Below are 11,477 nucleotides of genomic sequence, written 5' to 3'. Positions count from 1 at the left end.
AGTGTTTGGAAGATGACCAAATAAAATAACATTTAAAAAGTCACCTTGAAAACCATTAGTTAATTCATTTAGTTTTATTTGTTTTATTTTATTTAGTTCTAGTGACAGAACCAAAATGCTCCAATCCCCAAGAGCTAAACAATTTTAAAGAATTGCTTCTATATTAATGCTTCTATGTTAATGTCTAAAAAGGACACTAATTTTTTTCTCCTCTTTTTCCTTTCTCATGCCTTGACCCACGAGGACCAGTTGAAACCCTATGTTGTGCCTATTTGGACATAGTTTAGTAGGATAGTCAAGACACTTTGCAGTACTTCTATTTAATTTTTTTAAGGAAAAACAAAATTTGCTACTAGACTGAACCCTTCAACACTTACTTGGACTGGATCCAATGACAATCCCACCAACTTTAATCTGGCTCTCCCCCATCCTTTTAAAAATCCTGTGTCTGACTCCTGGCACTTGTCTCTCTGAAGACCCGCCAATTCTACTTTAAGATGGAATGGCATCTTTCTTTCCTGAGTATGGCTTTAAATGATACCTAGAAGAATTAAACAGGAAGAATTCATGAAGTTTAAGGAAGTCCTCAAGCAGGAGATCATTCAGTATGGGCTGAAAGATTCCTTGAACCGAAGTGAAGAAAACATCTTGGGAAGACCTTGAAAACTTGCTGATGAACTATTCTGAGAAGATAGCCTAGAATGTGACCTTCAAAACCTTCAAGATCACTAGGAAGGATCTCAGTGAGTGGGCAGCAAGAGAGATTGTTGGACATTCAATGATAGATCAAGCTCATTTGAAGATGAAGCTGACCCAGAATTGGTCCAGAAAGTTCAACATCCCAATTCAAGATTTTCTGAAGCAGAAATTCACCCAGGATAAATGTAGTTGTTTTGAGCACCTTTTTGTATCAAAGACAACTAAGAAGAAGCCACACACGGTGCTCGGAAAAGTTAGTGCTGGCCTGGTCAGAAGGCGTGGTGTTTCAGAAGAAATTCTCCTACATCTTTTACTTCTAATGTCAAGAAGTTTAGCAATTGAAGACAGTAAGCCTGGTCCATCTGATGTCCAGAGAGTATCCTGGCTCCTCAGCTCCCATCATGGAAATAATAACCCAACCCGAGAAACTCTCATTTATCATTGATAGCTTGGAAGGGCTAAATTGTGATTTGATTAAATCAGAATTGGAGCTGTGTGATAATTGTATTGAGAAGCAGCATTGACTATACTGCTGAGTAGTTTGCTCAGGAGAGAGATACTCCCAGAAGCCTCTTTCCCCATCACAGCTACCCCAGACACTTTTAATAAACTGGAGGACAGGACTACACAGAAATAAAAATAAGGATGGGAAGTGATGAAAGCAGTAGGAGGATGTATTTCTGAGGTTTGTTCCAAGATTAGAACAGAGTCCAGGAAGTCTTCAGATCGGTGAGAGAAAACAAACAGGTAGGTATTCGCAGTATATCAGGTCCCTTTGCCCTTTGCTCAGTTGGGTGGTTCTACTTGTCTAAAAAGTGAGACAGAGAAGGGATGAGACTTGCCCTCTGTCTGCTGATGTACACCACTTACATCTTCAATTTTTTAATTTCCAAAAGTGCCTATTAATCGAGTGAGGAAAGGCAAGACCTGCCGTGGGTCCTGTGTTTCCTGGCTGCTGAGGGCAAGTGGACTGACAAATTTGCATTTAGCGAGGGTGACCTGGGGCAGGAGTTATGGGATTGTCAACTCAGACATCCCCACACTGCTGAACATCAAGATACTTCTGAAAAACAGGGACTTCAAGAATTTTTACACATTCTTCCAGCTATCCATTCAGGATTTCTCGGCTGCCATCTTTTATTTGGTGTAAAGCCACAGGAACCATGCTAGTAAGGATGTTCAATGTATAGAGATGCTCCTGTTTAGATTTCTAAAGAAAGTCAATGTAAAGAGGATTTGGGGGCCCTTTTCATCTTTGGACTTTTATACCAACTGGAACAAGAAAAGCTAGAGGCATTTTTTGGCTACTATTTGTCCCAGGAGGTAAAAGAGAAGTTGTATGGAAATGATTAAGAGTCAATAAAGAGCTTCAGGAACAAGTAGATGGCATGAAGTTGTTTTACTGTCTGAGATGGAGTATGAAGCCTTTGTCATGCAGATGATGAACTTCAAACAGCAGATTATGTTTGTGGTTTAAGATAATTTTGCTGAGATTGTAGCCGCCTACTGCTTAAAGTACTGTTCTACACTCAAGAAACTCTTCTTTTCAATCCAAGATGTCCTGCAGAAAGAACAAGAATATAGCTATATGGAAAAGCAACACATTTTTTGACAAGATGTCTGTCTGATCCATGTTAAAAAGCAGTAAGCAAGTCCAGGTACTCCAGGTGAAAGACACTAATCTCAATAAATTAGTTTTTTTTTCTTTTGGTTTTGTATAATCCTCTGAGACATCCCAGTTGTACCCCTCAAGTACTCAAAGAAAATAACAGGTCCTTCTTATGTGATAACCACATGTTCTTTGAGCCATTGACACAGAACTGTAAACTGCAGCACTTAAACCTCAGCATCACATTCCTCTCCTGCAAGAAACTGTTCCTTGGGCCAGGAAGAATGCAATATAGAAAAGCTGCTGGTGGCAGGCTGCCAGCTTTTCCCTGATAACTGTAAGATCTTTGCCTCTACCTCACCAGCAGCAAGACATTGAAGCATCTTAATGTTGCATCGAACAACTTGGACAAAGGGATGTACTCTTTGTGCAAGGCTTTGTACCATCCAGACTGCAGTCTGAAGCATGTTGTGTTGTCCAAGTGCTCCCTCAGTGAGCAGTGTTGGGATTACCTTTCTGATGTTCTTAAGTGAAACAAAACCCCAAGACACCTAGACAACAGCTCCAGTGACCTGAAGGATGAAGGACTAAAGGTTCTCTGTAAGATTCTGAGTCTCCTGGACAGTGTCCTGAAGTCACTTTGTTGGAGGCATTTCTCAACACCACTAGCCTCCAGGTTTCCAACAATAAGATAGAAGACATTGGTGTAAAGGTTCTGTGTGAAGCTATCAAACGGCCCAACTACCAGAAAATCTCAAGTTGGAAGCCATAGCATGCATAGTAAAAACACCCAGGGACAGAAATTGGGGTTCAGCCTAAAAACCAGAAATCAAAGTGGCCAAGCCATTCAAGAATTCTTAGCTCTACCAAGGCTGAATGACCACAGACAGAACCTCTACTACTAAAATTAAAGGTGTGTGACTCCCTAAGACAGTAACTAAAGATGTGAGCCACCACCACCTGAATTTGTTTCTGCATTGTTCTTGTGTAGCCAAGGGTAGACTTGAGATCATAGATCCATTTGACTCTGTCTCCCAATCGTGGGATTAAAGGTGAGTATCATTATTGCCTGACCTCTAATGGCTTTAGCTTTGCCTCTTGTCTTCAGGCAAGATTTATTTACCAAAATACAATTAATATACCATGACCTTTCCCCATTTTTGACTAAAATAAGAAAAAGTTATACATAATATAAAAAACTATATACAATAAGTATAATAACTATAAACAATATATACAGAAAACAAATATATCAACAATATCTAGTCCATTTGCATTTGACAAATTCAAAGGAAATACTTCACATCTATCTTTTCTTGGTGAGCTCAAGTTTTTGTACCTAATTTACTTTTCACCACAACTTGCATTACCATCCAAGACTATCTTTTGATATCTCTCAACCTTATATACTTTACATTTCTTTAGTGAATTTCTTTTCTGAGTCTTTTGTAAACAAAGGAGTCTATAACTATAACCTTCTCATCTTCAACTACCTCAAAGACCCAAGAAGGAAATAATATTTCAATTGAGTAAGCAGGAAGTGTGAACAAAAATGTGAGTAATGACAGAAACGGTTGGCTACCTAGACAGTCACCCAATGTTATTCTGCAACACTGGGGTATCCATCTTTGGCTTACAAGTCTAGCATATCCAATAGACTTTTCTGTGAAGCAGGATATTCTGAAGGGCTGTCCCCCCTTATCTTGACAATGTTTGGAAGTCACTTTCTTTTGTGTCTTGCTTGCCCATTTAGGACAACATACTGCCAAAAGGCAAGGCAAGGCTTGCCCAGTAGCTTTTTTGCCACAAAGCTAGTAAATTCCATGTGAAGTTTCTTTGATGCCCATTATCTTCTCTGAAGTAGATTGGTGCTGCCAGGAGCAGACATGTCTCATTGTCCAAAAAAAGGAACTTAGGTTATTATAACATCTTAAATGCCATAATCTGATCTAAAATATCTCTTTGTTTGACCTTGAGAACATACCTAATATGATTACAAGCTCAATTATACTAGGTAATTAACTCCTAACTTGTATTTCCTTCTTATCCTAAACAGTTGGTAATGATAATTTTCAAGTACTAGAAATTTACATTACATTGTTAAATGAGTTATATAGGTACAATACCTTATGTAACTTGATTAGAATTGTATGTACAGTATGTTTTAACACATTAATCTCAAATTTGTAGAAATATACAAAGCGATTTGTATGCAATATAAAAAAGTCCAATCCAATGTAAACATTTAAAACTAGTAATTGTTTTTTAAAAAAATAGATTAAAAGATATTTGTATCTTATCACATCTATATCTCCCCTTTTTTCTTTTCAGAGTAAATTTTATAATGCCCCCTATCATATATATTCCCCTTTTTATTTTAAAAGAAAGAACCTGGAGTCTAATTTCCTCTATTTTAACTCTTTCCCTGATCATTACCAATAGTAATTTGTAAGTAACCCCCTAAACAATGTAAAAATATCCATTGAACAACCAAACACCACCTAACACACCTTTTGGGAATGTGGGCATCATATTCCTCAATTTACTTCCTGCTGTCTGGGAGTGATAGCATCTATAGGGGATCCTGAAAATAAAAATTTTGGTTATCGTCAAGTCCTGCAAGAGGTAGCTGTATCATTTTTGTCCAGTCTATGCATAGTGGGAAAGTTCAAGGCTTGTCTCAAGTCCAGGCTAATCTATTAGGCTAAATCATCTCAGCTAGCCACCTTAAAATTATTCTGATCAGTTTGTAGTCTAAAGCCAGTCCTCAAGCTGTGTTTTCCAACTTAGTGATGTCATCAGAGTCCTGGAGGAGTCATTGTTGTAGGACCCCATCCTCCTTTTGGAGACAAAGGTCACTGTTAGGCTTGCCCATGGTTCACTGCAGAAAACAGAGACTCAAACCTAGTTTGGCAGCATCCCAAGAAGGGGATTTAGGGAGAGCCTGAAACTGATGGTAGAGAGAGAAGGAGGGAGAGAGACAGAGAGGGGGGGGGGAGGAGAATGCTATTGAAAAACTAAAAACAAATCTAGGTTGAGGCTCCATGTGTAGCTCCGGTGGGAGCCCCATGTCCAGCCCTGGCCTGTTTTGTTCACTAAAAAGCCTCATGAAAATGGCTTATTTTGTGTGAATTTGTGCTCAAACATTGGGCACCAAATGTAGCACAAATAATAAAAACCCAGAGACAGAAATTGGGGTTCAACTGGAAACTCAGAAAAGCAAGGCAACCAAGTCAATAAAGAAGTTTTAGCTCTACCAAGGCTGGGTGACCACAAACTAAGCCGACAGAGCCTCTTTCTCCTCCCATTTTATACTCCCTCTACTACTGAAATTAAAGGTGTGTGACTCCTCAAGAATGCAATTAAAGGTGTGGGCCACAACTACCTGGATTTGTTTCTGCTCTGATCTTTTTTTATTTTATTTTATTTTATTTATTTTATTAAAAATTTCCGCCTCCTCCCCACCTCCCTTTTCTCTCCCCCTTCCCCCACTCCCTATGCCCCACTCCCCTCCCCATCCCTCTCCAGTCAGAAGAGCAGTCTGGGTTCCCTGCCCTCTGGGCAGTCCAAGGTCCTCCACCCTCTATCCAGGTCTAGGAACGTGAGCATCCAAACAGGCTACAGTATTCAAAAGTCCAATCCAATATAAAACATTTAAAACTAATAGTTGCTTTTAAAAAGTAGATTCAATAATCTACCTTTTTATCTTTTTTTCCCTACAAATACACATTTTTATTTTTTATTTATTTATTTTTTTAAATTTATTTATTTATTAAAGATTTCTGTCTCTTCCCCGCCACCGCCTCCCATTTCCCTCCCCCTCTCCCAATTAAGTCCCCCCCCCCCAGCCCGAAAAGCAATCAGGGTTCCCTGTTCTATGGGAAGTCCAAGGAACCCCCACCACCATCCAGGTCTAGTAAGTTGAGCATCCAAACTGCTTAGGCTCCCACAAAGCCAGTGCGTGCAGTAGGATCAGAAACCCATTGCCATTGTTCTTGAGTTCTCCGTATTCCTCATTGTCCTCTATGTTCAGCTAGTCCGGATTTATCCCATGCTTTTCCAGACCCAGGCCAGCTGGTCTTGGTGAGTTCCCAGTAGAACATCTCCATTGTCTCAGTGTGTGGGTGCACCCCTCGCGGTCCTGAGTTCCTTGCTCATGCTCTCTCTCCTTATGCTCCTGATTTGGACCTTGAGATTTCAGTCCTGTGCTCCAATTTGGGTCTCTGTCTCCTTTCATCGCTTGCTGAAGGTTAATATTCAGGAGGATGCTATATGTTTTTCTTTGGGTTCTCCTTATTTAGCTTCTCTAGGATCACTAATTATAAGCTCAATGTCCTTGGTTTATGGCTAGAAACCAAATATGAGTGAGTACATCCCATGTTCCTCTTTTTGGGTCTGGCTTACCTCACTCAGGATAGTGAAATGGAATCGAATGGAATCGAATAGAAGACCCTGACATTAACCCACAAACCTATGAACACCTGATTTTCGATAAAGGAGCTAAAAGTATACAATGGAAAAAAGAGAGCATCTTCAACAAATTGTGCTGGCAAAACTGGATATCAACCTGTAGAAGAATGAAAATAGACCCATATCTATCACCATGCACAAAACTCAAATCCAAATGGATTAAAGACCTCAATATCAATCTGAACACACTGAACCTGATAGAAGAGAAAGTGGGAAGTACTCTACAACACATGGGCACAGGAGACCACTTCTTACGTATAACCCCAGCAGCACAGACATTAAGGACCTCATTGAATAAATGGGACCTCCTGAGACTGAGAAGCTTCTGTAAAGCAAAGGACACTGTCGCTAAGACAGAAAGGCAACCCACTAACTGGGAGAAGATCTTCACCAACCCTGCAACTGACAAAGGTCTGATCTCCAAAATATATAAAGAACTCAAGAAACTAGACCGTAAAAGGCTAATCAACCCAATTATAAAATGGAGCATTGAGCTGAACAGAGAATTCTCAACAGAAGAAGTTCAAATGGCCAAAAGACACTTAAGGTCATGCTCAACTTCCTTAGTGATCAGGGAAATGCAAATCAAGACAACTTTAAGATACCATCTTACACCTGTCAGAATGGCTAAAATAAAAAACACCAATGATAGCCTTTGTTGGAGAGGTTGTGGAGAAAGGGGTACACTCACCCATTGCTGGTGGGAATGCAAACTTGTGCTCTGATCTTGTGTAAGACAGGGTAGCCTTGAACGAACAGAGATCCCTTTGACTATGACTCCCAAATCCTGGGATTAAAGGTGTGTGTCAGCATTATCTGACCTCTAGTGACTTTAACTTTGCATCTGATCTTCAGGAAAGATTTGCTTATAAAAAGACAAATAATATGCCACTACAGGAAGCCTGTGGGCTAACTGGTGCCTGTTGTGAGGACCTTATTCTGCTTTTACCCAAGTCAGACCCTGTGGGCAATCAACCTGCTGGAGAATACCTTGGACTGCAATGAGTTGGTTATTTTGTGTAAGGCTCTGCAACAGCACAGATGTTGTTACATCAACTGTGTTACAAAAGAAGGCTGCTTGTTTGTCCGGCCACCCAGCTAGCTTAGCCCCAAAATAATCACACATAAATTGTGTTAATTAAATCAATGCTTAGCCCATTAGCTCTAACTTCTTATTGGCTAACTCTTATATATTAGGTTAACTTATTTCTATTAATCTGGATATCAACACAAGCTCATGGCCTACCAGAAAAGTCTCAGGACATTTATTTCCAGTGGTGAATCCATAGCATCTTCCTGACTCTGCTTTCTTTCCCACAGCATGCTGTTTAGTTTTCCAGACCTACCTAAGTTTTACCCTATCAGGCCAAGCCAGTTTCTTTATTCATTAACTAATAAAAACAACACATAGAGGGGACTCCCAGAGCACCTCCCCTTTTCTGTCTAAATAGAAAGAAGGTTTGAACTTTAACATAGTAAAATTACATATAATATCAAGCAAGAATTACAGTTATAATATTTGTATCTACTTTATCTTTTATCATAACTAAGCAAAACTATAACTATAAATTCTTAAACTCCATCAAAGACTCCAGAATGATATAATATTTCCTAAGTAAATAAAAAGTGCATTATAAACAACTTCCAAAACTCTAGAATTGACAGAGACATCTTGCTACCTGGACAATAACCCAAAGTTCTTCTGTACCATTGGGGCATCCATCTTCAGCCTACAGGCTGATAGTATCCAGCAGACTTTTCCATGAAGCAAGAAATTTCAAAGACAGTTCCACCTATATTGGCAGTTTTCTGTCATTTTCTTCTGTGTCCTAAAGAATTTCTGGCAGACTCTTTCATGAAACAGGAATGCTGAAGGATAGTCTCACCTTTAGGCAAGTTCAGCAGTCATTGCTTCATGGGTCCTGCATGTCCAGTTTATGCAACAGTCCAGACAAGAGCAGTTTCTTGCCCAAGTGGCTAACCAACTCTATAAGGAGCCTCTTCAATGCCCATCTTTCCCTTGAAGTAGATTGGTTTTGCCAGGAGCAGATGTGTCTCACTGTCATGAATGTCTTAAGCTTTTAAACATTTTAAATGCCATATTCTGAAGGTCTCTGAAAGATTTGAAAAATACCTATCTAACTGAACTATGCCTCTATACATCTAGAAAAATCTAACTAATGTGACTACAAGCTTGACTATTATAGATGATTATCTATTAACCTATATTTCTTAATTATACATTATATTTTTAAACACAAACACAATACCTTAATCAAGATCAGAATACATATACACAGTATAATAAAATTGACCTTAAATTTTTATCAACAAACCAATAACCATATTAATGCAAATTATTCTTATCTATATCATATCCCCCCCCTTAAATGTAAAAGAACATTTATAAACAATATCCTGCTGTTTGGGAGAGGTGTTAATCAGGTGTATCCTGTTTACTAGGTTCATCTCAGTCAGCAATTGGGCAAAGTTAATTTTTGAGGGTGTTCATGGCAACTTTTCAGGAAGGCATGGTCTATTAAATCATATTGGTCTAGAAGCAATCCACAGGTTCACATCTTCTCTGAAAACAAAAGAAGAACCTCTTTTTCAAAGCACCATATTCTTAGCCCAAATTCTGAAGTCAAGATACCTTTACAATATACATGCTGGTTTAGATTAGCAGTCCATACAATGCAATGCCTCTTTGTACTTAGCTCCTTCACAGTCAAAAAATTAAAAAAAAAACCACAATGTACATAATCTAGACTCTCTGTGAATTTTCAATTTTTATGTGGCTTATTTTTCTTTACTCCTTTTAATCTATGACTATATGTATTCTCTCTCTTTAAAGACTTTTTTTTAAAAAAGCATTAACCTTATCTTATGACTCTCTATACTCTTTTTCTTCTCTATCCCAAGCCTACATACATTTATCCAACACTATGACTCATTTAGAGGTCGTTTATGTCTGAATCTGTCCTATTGTGAATTTGTAATTCTTTACTGTTCAGGAACACTTCTTACAAATTTTAAGGGCTTCTTAAGAACTTCAGCTACAACATTGTTATGAGTAATTTGGTACTGCATGTTTTCCTGCCCAGTCTAAAACTTTAGCTGTGCTAATTTATTATGATAAATATGGTACTTCCTGCTCGCTCAGCACAGTCCAGCATGGCGGAGCTGCTTGCACCTCTTAGCCATGCACACCACTCTAATTTCAGGCACACAGCCAGTCCAAGTTTCCATCAAGCAAGCCACAGCACTCTGCTCATGAACTCTAATCAAATGCTCTGTAGAAAGACCCCCTGTCTGAAAGAGTCAGAATTTGTGCTGGCAGGGCTGAGAAAGCCTAAATTTCAAAACTGCTGTGACATTTTCCTGGTATGACTAAATCAGGAAAATCTCTCTTAAAGGAGCTGTGGCATGCCACCAGGAAACAGCAAGAAGCTGTGTTAAACTCTGTAAATTATTTTTGGTCTAGAATTACTTTTCAAACTTTTTCAGGTTTTATGTAAATATAGTGAACCACTTTGGAGCTCCAATTATTGCAAGGGAAGGTTTCTTGTTCACCCCGGCCACCTGCTAGCTTAACCCCAAAATAATCACACAGAAATTGTATTAATTAAATCACTGCTTGGCCTATTAGCTCTAACTTCTTATTGACTAACTCTTATATATTAGGTTTTTAACCTATTTCTATTAATCTCCACATCACCACGAGGTCATGGCCTATGAGCAAAGTCTCAGCTCATCTATCTCCAGTGGTAGGTCCATGGCATCTTCCTGATTCTGCTTTCTTTCTTGCAGCAGGCCACCTACATAAGTTCTATTCTACCACATCAGGCCAAGCCAGTTTCTTTATTCATTAACCAATGAAAGCAAAACATAGAGGGGGCTCCCACATCATACTTGTGCTGCAAATTACCAGGAGTTTCTGATAAGGAAACCCAGGAGTTTTGGATTGCTAAGGAGGAGAAAAATCCCTATTGACCATCCTAAGCAGTGTGAAAGCTGGAGCAGTGTTGGTGACCACAAGCATTATTCAGTGAAAGGAAACTGACAGTCTCTAGTCTAACACACACTTTGCAAGATTTTAGAAACCTGCCTTCTGAATAGTCACTGTTATTCCTGTAGAAATCCTTGTTAATCCATAACATTCTTGCCCTTCCATTATGGAATTCTTCTCAAAATATCCCAGCAGTGTATAAATCATTCTTTAAACAAGACTTTTTCTGTACTGGCAACTGGATGACCTTAACCACACTCTGGGACATGGTGTGAAAGCACTCATTTAGCCAAACCTTTGTCTGTAAACAAAGGTCAGTAATGTTCTCTATGTTCTCCCCCAGCTTTACAAACTGGCAGTTTAGCTCCCTGCCTGCTCCGAGTGGCTTTCTTTACCAGAACTCATGGAAGCTAAATGGTTAAACCTAGACTTTAAACTCTAAAATTGCCTTGCATTCTGGAGTCAGATGCCCCTGCTGTTCTTCATTTAAACAACAGCAAGTTTCACAAACAGTGTTACTACAATGGTAAAACAGTGCTGTTCCCTGAGGGGTGGCAGAAGGTGGGTGACCACTCCACAAAGGCAGACAGACATATAGGCACACCATGCAGAGTGAGTTTGGATGGAGTTTGTTCAGTAAAAGGGAAAGAAAGGAAAGGAAGAGAGAGAGAGAGAGAGAGAGAGAGAGAG

General features: G+C 39.2%; 1 pseudogene; it reads left to right on the top strand.

Annotated features, from left to right (window-relative positions):
• Positions 1 to 502: 502 nt before the first annotated feature.
• LOC142853060 (NACHT, LRR and PYD domains-containing protein 4C-like) lies at positions 503 to 10,830 on the top strand (annotated as a pseudogene).
• Positions 10,831 to 11,477: the final 647 nt, after the last annotated feature.

This window comes from Microtus pennsylvanicus, chromosome 6, assembly GCF_037038515.1.
Source record: "Microtus pennsylvanicus isolate mMicPen1 chromosome 6, mMicPen1.hap1, whole genome shotgun sequence".
NCBI lineage: Eukaryota > Metazoa > Chordata > Mammalia > Rodentia > Cricetidae > Microtus > Microtus pennsylvanicus.
Note: the sequence above shows the minus strand (reverse complement) of the source record. Positions and strands in the feature narration are given on the sequence as shown.